The 13,927-nt window shown below is 41.5% G+C and overlaps 1 protein-coding gene and 1 pseudogene across 4 annotated transcripts in view; one reads left to right on the top strand and one right to left on the bottom strand.

Moving 5' to 3' along the window:
* The window catches only part of CDK14 (cyclin dependent kinase 14), a 683,048-nt gene that overhangs the window by 69,668 nt on the left and 599,453 nt on the right, over window positions 1–13,927 (top strand). The window lies entirely within an intron of this gene.
* LOC148778285 (peptidyl-prolyl cis-trans isomerase A pseudogene) lies at window positions 12,015–12,588 on the bottom strand (annotated as a pseudogene).

A 13,927-nucleotide genomic window follows, 5' to 3' on the forward strand; every position in this document is an offset into this window, starting at 1 on the left:
ATGCACTAACCGACACAGCGCGGGGAGGAGAAGTGGGGACAGATTGAGAGGGTAGCACTGACGTGTATACACGATCATGTGCAAAACCGATAGCTAGTGAGAAGCGGGTGTGTACCACGGAGCCAGCCTCGTGCCCTGTGATGACCTGGAGGCGTGGGATGCGGTGGGGAGACTCGGGAGGGAGGAGACATGTGTGCACTCATAACTGATTCATACTGTTGGACAGTGGAAACCAACGCAACGTTGTAAAGGAATTCTCTTCCAATTAAAGAAGATTTGTACTTATTTTGGGTTACCCTCACATTGGTATTGAGTGTGTGAAGGTGCTCAGGAAGGAAATGTTGGTGTTGACGGAACAGTTCATCCAAGTGACTGAGGAGTGGGTCTTCTCCTGCCAGCGTGTTGGCAGCCTGCCCTCTTCAGTCACTATTTTTAATCTCAGGATCTCTGTGCTTCTCATCTCCAGAAGCCATTATTCCTTTGTTTCTGTTGTTCTAGCGTAAAAAAACACTAGAGATATTCCCAGACATTGACTTGTTATGAGCAAGGTTTCTGCATAAGACTTTTGGCCATTGTCTTCTATTCAGAATGTCTAAGAATTTATTGCAACCTTTAGTCACCTTTAATAAAACGAAAACAAATTTCCATTGCTTTCCCGGTTCAGGAGATCTTTGGTAATGCGCGCATTTTATAGTACCTTTTCTCTGCAGAATAAAAATTGCTTTCTAAAAAAGTATTGAGTTTTTACAGTTATAGAGTCTGAAACCAGTGGAGAAAGTATTTACATTCTCAATCTGGAGTGCTTTAAATATAGTATTTTCTAATACTATTATTGTTACACATTTTTACATTTTTTACTTCCCACTTATTGCTTGAAAACTTTCTAAGTGCATCTTCCCTGAGTGTTGCTTAAAATTATATTGTTGTTAATAGTATTTAAGGAGCATTCATTCATCCAGTATGTATTATGCATTCTATGGCAGGTGTGATGCTAGATTCTGGGAATATAATAGTGAATGACACAAAGTTGGTTTTAGCCTTTGAGGAATTTACAGTATAGTGGGAAGCAGGAAAAAAATAGCCTTCAAATGAAGTAATGGGTAAGGAAGAATTAAAGTCCGCAGAAGTTGCTAAATTGTACTATTAATAGTACTGAAACTAGTGAATGTTTTTTAAAAACGTTCAAGATGTGATGAACTATGAAAATAGGTCAAGTCGAATATATCCCCCTCCCACCACCGCCGTGATTGTTTATACTTTTGCAAGGCTTATAAATTACCTCTAAACTTTATGTGGCATGGAAGCTGAAGGATCTTAGACATTATCCTGTGGCCAGCTGATGCCTACAACAAATTTAACCCCTTGGAGCAGTGTTTGAACTTCAATGTGAAGCAGGTAATGGAAAGGAAAAAGCAACTTTCTATGCCAACAAAGGTCCATCTAGTCAAGGCTATGGTTTTTCCCGTGGTCATGTATGGATGTGAGAGTTGGACTGAAGAAAGCTGATCGCCGAAGAATTGATGCTTTTGAACTGTGGTGTTGGAGAAGACTCTTGAGAGTCCCTTGGACTGCAAGGAGATCCAACTAGTCCATTCTAAAGGAGGTCAGTCCTGGGTGTTCATTGGAAGGACTGATGCTAAAACTGAAACTGCAATACTTTGGCTACTTCATGTGACGAGTTGGCTCACTGGAAAAGACTCTGATGCTGGGAAAGGTTGGGGGCAGGAGGAAAAGGGGACGACCGAGAATGAGATGGCTGGATGGCATCACCGACTCTGTGGACATGAGTTTGAGTGAACTCCGGGAGTTGGTGATGGACAGGGAGGCCTGGCGTGCTGTGATTCATGGGGTCGCGGAGAGTTGGACACGACTGAGCGACTGAACTGAACTGAACTGATGAAACACAAGCCTGGGAAATTCCATGGACCGAGGAGCCTGGTGGGCCACAGTCCATGGTGTTGCAAAGGGCTGGACTCCTTAGCTATTAAGTCACCACATAAAACACAAGACAAGCGGGAGAGACCAGGTGACTTTTCTGTTTCCATCAGAAAATGGGTAACCCCACATTGAAGTGAATTTTTGATGCCTTTACTCTGTGCTAGATTTATCTGATAGTTATAATGCTGAACTATCACAGCCTGGCTAAAGAGTGAGCAAGTAATTTCTCCTCATTCCCTTTGTTTCTTCATAGCTTGATGATATTTTAAAAGCTGTGTACACATCCATTGTAAAAAGTTTTGTTTCGCTTTTTTGAAAGAGGTAAGGATTAGTGACTATTAAGACTGAGTTAACTAAAGGAAAAGTCAACAGAACTTCATACCTTTGATAAGGTTTATCGATCAGAAATGATTTGTGGCATTTATCTTCTATTAGACATTACCTACAGGGTTCAGGTGGATAGCCCACTGCGAGATCACAGAAATATTGAGTCTGCTCTGGGTTGAGATAAATCGTAAAGATCTGAAGATTAAAGCTAGTTGAAGGGGGACTTCCCTGGTGGTCCAGTGGCTAAGATTCCTCACTGCCACTGCAGGGTCCTGGGTTTGATCCCTGGTCAGGGAACTAGATTCCACATTCCACAGCTGAGATCTCATGTGCAGCCAAATGAATAAAAAGAAATATTGAAAAAATAATAAAATAAAGCTAGTTGAAGGAATTTCTACTCTGGGTGGGGGTGGAGGGGATTCTGCTAAATCTCAGTTGATCAACTCAGCCTTACCTTGGAATCATAAAATTTTTTACTTGTGGAAAAAGACTCTGAAGTCATGTTTTACTTAGACAAAGTCAAGATTCAACTGCAGTAATTGCTTGCTGTATTTTGTGTAATTATATCCCCAGGTGCCTGGAAAATCTATTTGCTTGTTCCGTTTAATTGGTGGGTATTGTTTTTATTGCTAATGATCCTGTGTTATGTATTTAATTTGATAAACTGCTTAAATTTTTTTGGATGAAATTTAAGTCAGTATGAAAAGTAAAGTGAAAGTGTTAGTTGCTCAATTGTGTCCGATTCTTTGTGACCCCATGGACTGTAGCCCTTAAGGCTCCTCTGTCCATGGAGTTCTCCAGGCAAGAATATTGGAGTGGGTAGCCATTCCCTTCTCCAGGTCAGTTTAAACCTATTTAATAAAAATGCAACCAGGCCGCACAGCCCACGCTTGATGAATGTGAACGTGCAAAGTGCAGGGTGGTTGGGGTGCTTTTTGTATTCGGAAGGCTCATTTAAGGGGTGCTGTTGTTTTTTTTATCTCTAGCTGATTATATCCCTGCAAAAATTCAAGTTCAGTATTGCCAGCTCTATAAAAATATAAAGGAACTCAAGAAATACAGACTTTATGTTAAATCACTAGACGTTGAAATGCTCTTAACTAATTATTATCATTTGTTTATTTTGAGAAGCACAGTGGATGGCAGAGAAACCAGTTAAAAAGCCAGTCCCCAGCCACACAGTAAGGGGACCGTCTTTGAGCTCAGCTGCAGTCAGGGTCAATAATTGAGAGTGCAACACGGGAAACGACTGGAGAGGATAGCCTGTAAGTCATGAAGGGAAATTCTTTCAAGTGGCGGCACATCCTGGAAGCTTTCTCTTCTTTCTGGAAACCCAAGCGTCAGAGAAAAAGAATGAGAGAGAGAGAATTTTAGAAGGTATGTTCCATGCGTGCAGTACAGGGGAATAACACATCTAAAAGTTTTTGCATTTGCAGCCAGTGGTAGGGTGAGTTGGAAAGAAGACGTCAGTGGATTGGGCCTGCGCTGATGTTTCAGTAATTGTCAGTGTGGACTGGGGAACTGCTTCATTTGGCAGGTCACCTTTTCTGTTGTTGCTTTAACTTTTATTTACTCATGTTTAGCTGTGCTGGGTCTCGGCTGCTGGGCGGGCTTTCTCTGGTTGCAGCGACGGGGGGCTGTTCTTGGTTGCGCTGTGTGGGCTTCTCATCACTGTGGCTCTCTTGTTGCGGAGCATGGGTCCTTGGTTGCGTGTGCCTTAGTAGTCGCGGCACACGGGCTCAGTCATTGTGACTCTCGGGCTCCAGAGCACAGGCTCAGTAGCTGTGATGCATGGGCTTAGTTGCTCCACGGAATGTGGGGTTTTCCTGGACCGGGATCGAACCTGTGTCTCCTGCCTAGGCAGGTGGATTCTTACCATTGAGCCTCAAGGGAAGCCTGCAAATCAGTTTTCGTATAGTTACATGACTTAACCAGAGCAAATCACCATGCTTCAGGGTAATTGCATCTGTATCTGGGGACACCAAAGAGAATCGCAGGCTTGACCACACCCTTCCTATCTAGTCATTCAGCGACTTCCCACTGCTTACACCTTAACCATACTGGCCTAGCAAAGCCTGCCCCTTCAGCCTCATCTTCTGCCAGCCCCCTTCCCTCATGTATTCCTGCTTCCCAGAATAGGGGACTAATCTCAGTTCCCACATGCTTCTTGCTTTTGCATCCCTGCACTTGTTATTCCCTTTGTCTTGAATATAATGTTGCCTGATTAGCTTCTGTGGTTTCCAGACTCAGCTTAAGTATCTTTTCTTAAGCAAATACTTTCTTATCTCTAAACCAGCATTTCATAAGCTCTGGTTCAAGTCAGAGCTTAAGAAAACAGAGAAAATTGTATTTACGTCAAGCTGTAGAAGTGATTCTGACTCTCTGCCAGGGTTGCAAGATAAGCTGAACAAATAAATGGAAGGCTTCCCCTTTGGCTCAGATGGTAAAGAATCTGCCTGCAATGTAGGAGACATGGGTTCGATCCCTGGGTCAGGAAGATCCCTTGGAGAATGGTACAGCAATCCACTCCAGTATTCTTGCCTGGAGAATTCCATGGACAGAGGAGCTTGGCAGGCCACAGTCCAGGGGGTCGCACAGTTGGACTAGACTGAGCAGCTAACACACACATAAATAAATGGACTGACACGAGCTTCCCAGGTGAGGCGTATGACAGTTCCTTTTGAAAGACTCACCCTGTGCTTGTGAGCATAGTCACAAGTCAGAATATGACACATACGTTAGTTTTGTTTGAGTCAGTGTTTCTCAAACTTATTTGGCAATGGAACACTGTTCTTTGAGAACATCTATTGAAGTCTTGAGGAAAGGCTGATTTGGGAACATAGTTTGGGGACAATCTTGCTTTAAAACATGATTTTGCTTAATATGAGGAAATATCTTAGGAAAGAATGTCTCTGGAATGATGGAGAGACCAAAAAGATTTTTGTCCATTTCTTTGAATGGACTTCACAACTGCGTTTCAGTATGTTAATATTTGCCTCATTTTTAGTGCAGACTCCTCATTGAAGCCATGGCTTCCCTGATAGTCACCTAGTCCAACCACAAGAAATACAAATTTGTATTGCAATCTCTTTTAATAATGTTTTATTTGAAAAATTTCAAACATACACAGAAGTACAGAGGAGAGTATGTTGAACCCGCATATGCTTATTACCAAGATTTAACAGTTATTAAAGTTTTGCTTCATTTTTTCTTGTCTATCCTCCTTTTTGCTGAGCTGTTTTAAGGCATATCTGAGACAGCATTTCATTTCATTCTTTTCCTCTTTCAGCGTGACTTCAATAGAGTGGACATTGCTTATATTACTTGCAATGATATTGTTGCACTTATCAAAATTACGATAATTTCTTGGGAATGTCTGTTACCCAGTTTGCATTCTGACTTTGAAAAATATTGAAATATAGTTCATGCAACATAAAAGTTAGTCTTTAAATAGACAATTCAGTGGTTTGTAGTATATTAAAAACCATGCGCAACCATCACTCCTATCTATTTTCAGCATCTGTTTATCACCCCCAAGGAAGCCCATACTCAGCAATCATGCCCCATTTTCTCCTCCCTCCACTAATCTAATTCCTGTCTCTAGATCTTGCCTATTCTGGGCCGTATCTGGTCTTTTATGACTGGCTTCTTTCTTTTAGCTTCATGTTTTCAAGTTCATTCACATTTTAGCGTGTATTGGTACTTTATTCCTTTCTGTGGCTGAGTTATGTCCCATGGTATGGGTATGTTACATTTTGTTTACCTGTTCACCAGTTGGTGGGCATTTGGGATGTTTCCACGTTTTGTCTACTCGAAGCACATCATTATGAACATTCGTGCACATTTTTGTGTTGACATATGTTTACATTTCTTGTGTGTATATCCCTAAGAGTGGAATTGGTAGGGCACATGGTAACTCTATATATAACTTTTTGAGGAACTGCCAAACTGTTTTCAAAGCGATGACAACGTTTTCCATTCCCATCGTCAACTTTTGAGAATTCTGATTGCTTCACATCTTCACCTTTCAATTCAGTTCAGTTCAGTCGCTCAGTCGTATCCAACTCTCCGTGACCCCATGAATCACAGCACGTCAGGCCTCCCTGTCCATCACCAACTCCCGGAGTTCACTCAAACTCATGTCCACAGAGTTGGCGATGCCATCCAGCCATCTCATTCTCTGTCGTCCCCGTCTCCTCCCGCCTCCTTTACCTATTACTTATTGTCGGTCTGTGAGATTTAGCCATCTTAGTGGGTGTGACGTGGTATCTCACTGTGGTTTTGATTTGCATATATTTCCCTAATGACAAATATTAAGAACCTTTTCATTTGTGTATTGTCCATTTATATTTCTTCTTTGGAGAAATACTTACTCAAATCCTTCCCTAGCTTTTAAGTGAGTTATTTGTTTTTTTACTATTGAATTGCAAGAGTTCTTTGTATATTCTGAATACCAGGGCCTTGTCAGATATATTAGTTGCAGGTATTTAAATCTCATTCTTCAGGTTGTATTCTCACTTTCTTGATGGTATCCTTTGAATCACAAAAAATTTCAAATTTTGATCAAGGCTAATTTACCTATTTTTTGTTGCTTCTGGTTTTGGTGTTATACCTAAGAAACCATTGTCTAATCCAAGATCATATAGATTTATGTCTATTTTTTTGTGAGAGTTTTATAACTTTAGCATTTATTTAGGCCTTTGATACATTTCAAGCTCATTTTTTTGTGTGTATGACATAAGGAAGGGGCCATACTCTTCAGAGTGAAAGTTCAGCCTCAGCCTTCAGGTTGACCTGGAAAGACAGTTGTTTTCCTTCTGCCTGCATGTCCGTATGGACCCCACACCCCATCCCAACTCCTCCATCCTTAGCAAATCAGGACACAATTTATTAGAATTTCTTTGTGTATTAGGGAGCAGTGTAATCAGAGTATGAGAGAACAGTCTTCATTACAAATTTGATTACAGTTAATTAAGCAAACAAGCACGTTATCATAGACATCTGGTGCTTTCCTCTTCCTGCTGTTTGGCTTGTTTGTTCTTGCCTTCCTTGCTTAGTCATGGTCATGTTCGCCTCTTTGCGACCCTGTGGACCACAGCCCTCCAGGAGCCTCTGTTCATGGAATTCTCTGGGCAGGAAAACCGGAGAGGGTTGCCATTCCATCCTCCAGGGGATCTTCCCAGTCCAGGGATCGAACCCAGGTCTCCCACATTGCAGGTGGATTCTTTACTGACTGACTACCAGGGAAGCCCTTTGCCTTCCTTGACTACTCCATTTTTCTGGAAATGGCATGTGGTTTGTTGAGTCTGCTTCCCACAGTCCCTGTCTATAAGCTTACCTTACAGCACACATGCCCGTTCAAGGAGTGGGCAAATTGTGCTGACTTGGCCAATGAGAATTTAATATCTTGAGCCATAGTGATTAGTTCAGAGATGTACACAGAACCAAAAAGGATCAAGAGAGATGTATGTGGAATTAGTGGGAAAGGAAGCAGGTGTAGCCTGGAAATCCTTCTGTCTTAAAGTCAGAAAGGGGTACATTACATTCAGTTGCTCAGTCGTGTCCAAATCTTTGCAACCCCATGGACTGCAGCACGCCAGGCCTCCCTGTCCATCACTAACTCCCAGAGTCTGCTCAAACTCATGTCCATTGAGTCGGTGATGCCATCCAACCATCTCATCCTCTGTCGTCCCCTTCTCCTCCTGCCTTCAATCTTTCCCAGCATCAGGGTCTTTTCCAGTGAGTCAGCTCTTCGCATCAGGTGGCCAAAGTATTGGAGCTTCAGCTTCAGCATCAGTCTTTCCAATGAGTATTCAGCACCAATTTCCTTTAGGACAGACTGGTTTGATTTTGCAGTCCAAGGGACTCTCAAGAGTCTTCTCCAGCACCACAGTTCAAAAGTATCAATTCTTCGGCGCTCAGCTTTCTTTACAGTTCAACTTTCACATCCATACATGACCACTGGAAAAACCATAGCCTTGACTAGACGGACCTTTGTTGGCAAAGTAATGTCTTTGCTTTTTAATATGCTGTCTAGGTTGGTCATAGCTTTTCTTCCAAGGAGCAAGCGTCTTTTAGTTTCTTGGCTGCAATCACCATCTGCAGTGATTTTGGAGCCCAGAAAAATAAAGTCAGCTACTGTTTCCCCGTCTATTTGCCATGAAATGATGGGACCAGATTCCATGATCTTAGTTTTCTGAACATTAAGCGTTAAGTCAGCTTTTTCACTCTCCTCTTTCATTTTCATCAAGAGGCTCCCCAGTTCTTCACAGAAAGGAGTATCTGTCTGTTACTAAAACCAACATTTTGTATGGCAGAGACCAACACCATATTGTAAAGCAGTTATTCTTCAATAAAAAAACAAGCAATATGAGGAACAGTGAGTTGAGAGATGGGTTCTTACTATCCATTCAACAGCAGGACCCAGATTTGAAGTTTAGACTATTTCTGGACCTTCTGAATGCATGAGATATACAGATATTTCTTTTTAGGTTCACAGCTGAAAGAGTTGTGGTTTTGCCGCAGATAGAATGATGGAAGCTGAAGACACAGGATGTAGAAGATGCTTTGTGCCTTTTTGGACTCGACAACCTAGAAGGAAAACCAAGAGAGAAAGAAAGAAATGTATGACAAATGCATGAGTAGACATCTGGAATAAAGCAGGTGAACAGCACAGCTATTGTGGAGGGAACTGGAAAAAGTCTTCAAAAAGATAGTTACTGATTTGGGGTTGAGAAGTGAGTTGGCATTCACTAACTTGTTTTGCAAACAACAGAACCGATTCTTCCACCATGGCTTACAGAAATCATTTCCGTTATGCTGTGGAAGAAGGACACCTGATTACACTCTACCAGTAGTGTGGCGCCGACTATGAGATGGCCCATACTGTGGCACCTTTCTAATGGCCATGGAGAGAAGCTGGGGGATAAAGCACCAGGTTGTTAGAAAATTCATAAGTTGGGAGGTGGCGTTAAGGTTTTGAGAACCTATTTTAGTTAGTGCATTAAAAAATCCAAACTCTCCTTTTGGTTACACGGTTTTCGTTGCTGCGCACGCTTTCCCGCGTCGCAGCGCGTCGGGGCGCCTCTGGCTGCGGCGCGGCTCTCGCTGCGCGCTTCTCCTGCTGCAGAGCGTAGGTCTAGGCACGTAGTTTCAGTAGTTGTGGTGCACCGGCTGAGCTCCTCCACAGGGTGTGGAATCTTCCTGGACCAGAGACTGAACCTGTTTCTTCCACCAGGGAAGTCCTGTTTAGTGTAGTTTTGAGATCAAGGCCCTGTATAGTATTGGGCTTTATGTTGTTTTAACCCTATAGACTTAGGATCATTCAGTCCAGCTCTTTCATTTCACTGAGAAAAGAAATTATAGCCCCTATAGAGTATACCCAAAGTCACACAGCCGGGAAGGAACTATAATTTTGGTTTCTTTATTCTTAGTTTAGTCTTTCTTCTATTTCATATTTTTACTGAGGCTTCTGCTGAAGGAAAAAAATCACTTTCCTCAGGACGAAAGCTGGTGAGACTTGGAGTATTCTTGAGGAAGAAGTAAAGAATAAGGCAGGATTTGCTCAGCAGACTGCCAGCTGGGTGTTTTCCTCCTGAGTTTGGTGCTCGGACCCCGCTGGAGTGGCTGGGTGGCCGCCACTCTCCATCCAGATGGCGTCCCACTGTCTCTTAAATCAGGCGGGAACTGTGGTCCTTACGCAGAGTCTCTTCACTCCTATTTCCAGCACGTAGGATTCCCAGCATCCTGAAACTGACAGCAGGCAACTATTAGAAGTCACGTATTCTTGTTTTCTCTCGGGAGATGATCTTTTTTTATCTTCTTTACTGAACCATCTTCTCCCCTCTGCCACTCTCATAATAAGAAGGTTATACAGACCCGCTGTAGCCTCAAAGAAGATGATCAGAGACTAGCATAAAACAATTAAGATGGAAGCAGGCAAAATCAAGAAAAGTTAGAACTTTTTTTGCTAATGTTTGCTGCTTTCTGCTGGACTCGCAGGGGTTTCCCAGGTGGCACAGTGGTAAAGAATCCACCTACCAATGCAGAAGACTTGGGTTCGAAAGATCTCCTGGAAGAGGAAATGGCAGCCCACTCCAGTATTCTTGCCTGGAGAATCCCATGGACAGAGAAGCCTGGCAGGCTACAGTCCATGGGGTCACAAAGAGTCAGACATGACTGATTATGCACCCAATTGACTCTCAGAATCTTTGTATAGAATAGGCTCAGAAGAGGAAATCTGTGTGTTAATTAAGATGACATGTCTTGATGTTTCATTTAGATAGCAAGCCCGTATTTTCTTATTTTGTATGTGTTTGGGGTGGCTGATTAGGGGGAAACTGATGGTGTCTGGGGAGGCAGGGTGATAATGCTCTTCTTTCTCTCTGCTGTAGCAGACTTTGGTATTTAGCACCACTGGTGGTTGTTTCATGTCTTTCCTGATGCTCAGTGGAAGTGTTTCTAATGAGTTTCCCACTATTGCAGTTTTGAAACTTGCCTAACACATAGAAAGTTCCTTTGGCACATTTCCTAGTAGTATGTCAAAAGAAAAGTGAAATTAACATGACATGCACTCACTACAAGTTTGCTGCAAATTATTCTGTTCTCCTTGGTGTCCAGGAACCATTTGCTAGAGCTTGGGGAATAGAATAGCTTGTCAGTTACACTCACCGTTGGATGTAGTTTGTCTTGGCGGATAAGTGAAGCGGGAGGAAAATACAACTTTTGGAATTGCTTGGATCTAGTGTAGAAGGGAAACTGGAATAGATGAAGTCTGAGTGAAGCTGGGAGAGAAGAGTATAGGCATATAGAATATAGGAGTGTAGAAAATTCTATTTGTATATATATATGTATTTTAGTAATAGCTGTATTGAGATATAATTCACATACCATACAACTCAACCATTTAAAGTTTTTCAGTGGTTTTTAGCATATTCACAGAATTGTGCAAATAATGCCATTGTCAATCTTAGAACATTGCATCACCTCAAAAAAAACCCTCATGGGATGAATTGAGAGTTTGTAAAACAGATAATTGGGGGGGGGTTGCTGTCTATAACACGGGAAGGCTCAAGAGGGAAGGGGTATTTGTATACTTACGGCTGATTCACATTGTTGAATGGCAGAAACCGGCACATCATTGTAGAGCAACTATCCTCCAATTAAAAATTAAAAAATAAGAAAGAAATCTGGCATGCTTTGCCTATTGCAGTCCCCCAGCCCTAAGCAGTCACTGTTTTCCTTTCTCTGTGTATGGATTTCCCTGCTCTGGACACAGTTGTGTTAATGGGATCGTAGCATTGCATATGTGGCCTTTTGTTTCTGGCTTCTTTCATTTGGAGTAAAGTTTACGGGACCCTTCTGTGCTGTAGCAGACCTCAGCGTCATATTCCTTTTTGTGACTGAGCAGTGTTTCATGGTGTGGATGTATCATATTTGGTTTATCCATTCATCAGTTGATCCACATTTGTACGGTGTTCACGTTTTGGCTATTAGGGATAATGTTGCTGTAAGCATTTGTTTATACATTTTATTTTACACAGATGTAATACACAGGTCAGTGGGAAATTATTCTTTTTTTGACAGATAATTTTTTAGTTTTTATTTCATAATCATAAATTTAACTTTGCAATCCAGCTAAACTTGGAGGGGGATAAGGAAAATGTGGAACCCAAAGAACTGTAGCAAGAGCATGAAGATTATAGGATATTTCGAGCAGATGGGGGTGAAGAGGTGCTCTCCTGAGCTACAGAAGGAATGGTCTGGTGGTTAAGTAAAACACAAGTCAAATTTATTAGATTTGTCCACAGTCAGCAGTGGTGGTCTTCTTGCTGGTCTTGCCATTCCTGACCCAAAGCGCTCCATGGCTTCCACAATATTCATGCCCTCTTTCACCTTGCCAAAGACCACATGCTTGCCATCCAGCCACTCAGTCTTGGCAGTGCAGATGAAAAACTGGGAACCGTTTGTGTGGGGGCCAGCATTTGCCATGGACAAGATGCCAGGACCTGTATGCTTCAGAATGAAATTCTCATCATCAAATTTCTCACCATAGATGGACTTGGCACCAGTACCATTATGGCGTGTGAAGTCACCACCGTGGCACATAAATCCTGGAATTATTCTGTGGAAACAGGAACCTTTATAACCAAATCCTTTCTCTCCAGTGCTCAGAGCACGAAAGTTTTCTGCTGTCTTTGGAACTTTGTCTGCAAACAGCTCAAAAGAGACACGGCCCAAGGGCTCGCTGTCGATAGCGATGTCGAAGAACACGGGTTTGGCCATGGCTAGACAGCAACGGAGGCTCAGGGGTGGCGGCGTCTGCAAGGCAGAAATTATTCTATTAATAACAAAGATGTCAGAAAAATTTTAGCTTACTGTAGTTTTAATACTGGTTGATGTTTTATAATGTAAAACCTGTGTGTTTATTTCTAAAGAGTAGGTAAAAAATTCAGAAGTCTGATTTTAGTTTAGTTATGGAGCTGGAACTTTTTTAACTGGTTCCATTTTAAGGAATTGTTGAATCTGTTCCCCCAGACACATCACTATCCAAGATATTTGTTCTCACGATCGTATCATTTCACTCTGCCTGAGGGGTAGGACCTTCTCCTATCAGGCCCTGGGGCTGGCTACATGCTGCTGAGACTCCAGCAGCAAGGAGAAGTTAGCACATGGACAGATTTCAGCATGTGGAATAGCATTGTGTGGAGCTGTTACTGGAGAAGGAAGAGGAATGATGGACTCACACCTGGAAGGGTCAGTGAAGACTGCATTTCACAGATGTGGTCACATTCAAATTTGAGTTTTCTGAAAATTAATTGGAACTTTTTTTTTATGCCACGATATAAAATAGTTGAAATTTTTGCTCACTACATTTTTGTTACCGTATCATAATCACTATTATTTAGCACTCAGTGTGTTTTCTTTTTTATTAGGGAAACAAAATAAAATGAATCATGTTCACATAACAAACTACCAAACCTTGTTAGTTGTACAAAATTAAAATTTCTTTTTCTGTGGACTTACATTATTTCTACTTTCTTCTGAGCTATTTTATATTTATATTAACATTTTGACAAGCTTTTTTGTTTTTTTAATCCATTTATTGAACAGAAAACTTGGATATTAATGATGTAGAATAGGGGTAACTTTATATGGAGAGATGAAGTTCTTAGCATTGAGATCGTATATTTTACTAGAGTTTAAAATTAATACAAATTTTTTCTTAGATTTTTCTCAGCATATTTTTGCTACACAAATAGTATTTTGAAGTCTAGGTTAGTTTTTAAAGAATAATTCATTATTGTCTTACAAATGTTGTGAAAATTGCTTATTTTGTTAGATTAAAAGCTATGGAATTTGAAAGAAACTCTTAGAATTGTTTAGTCCATTGCCCAGAGACAAAATAGATGGTGCTTATTAACAAGATTTTCCCTAGAAGTCTTCTAATTTCAGTATGATAATGATTCCAATGGACACGGGTTTGAGTGAACTCCGGGAGTTGGTGATGGACAGGGAGGCCTGGCGTGCTGTGATTCACGGGGTCGCAAAGAGTCGGACACGACTGAGCGACTGAACTGAACTGAACTGAACTGAATAATTCCAATACATAACATTGCACTGAGAATAAGTTCATCTTTTATGAATCACAAAGCTATAAATA

Source organism: Moschus berezovskii, chromosome 3 (assembly GCF_049115385.1).
Source record: "Moschus berezovskii isolate FMDL1 chromosome 3, NW_MosBer_1.0, whole genome shotgun sequence".
Lineage (NCBI taxonomy): Eukaryota > Metazoa > Chordata > Mammalia > Artiodactyla > Moschidae > Moschus > Moschus berezovskii.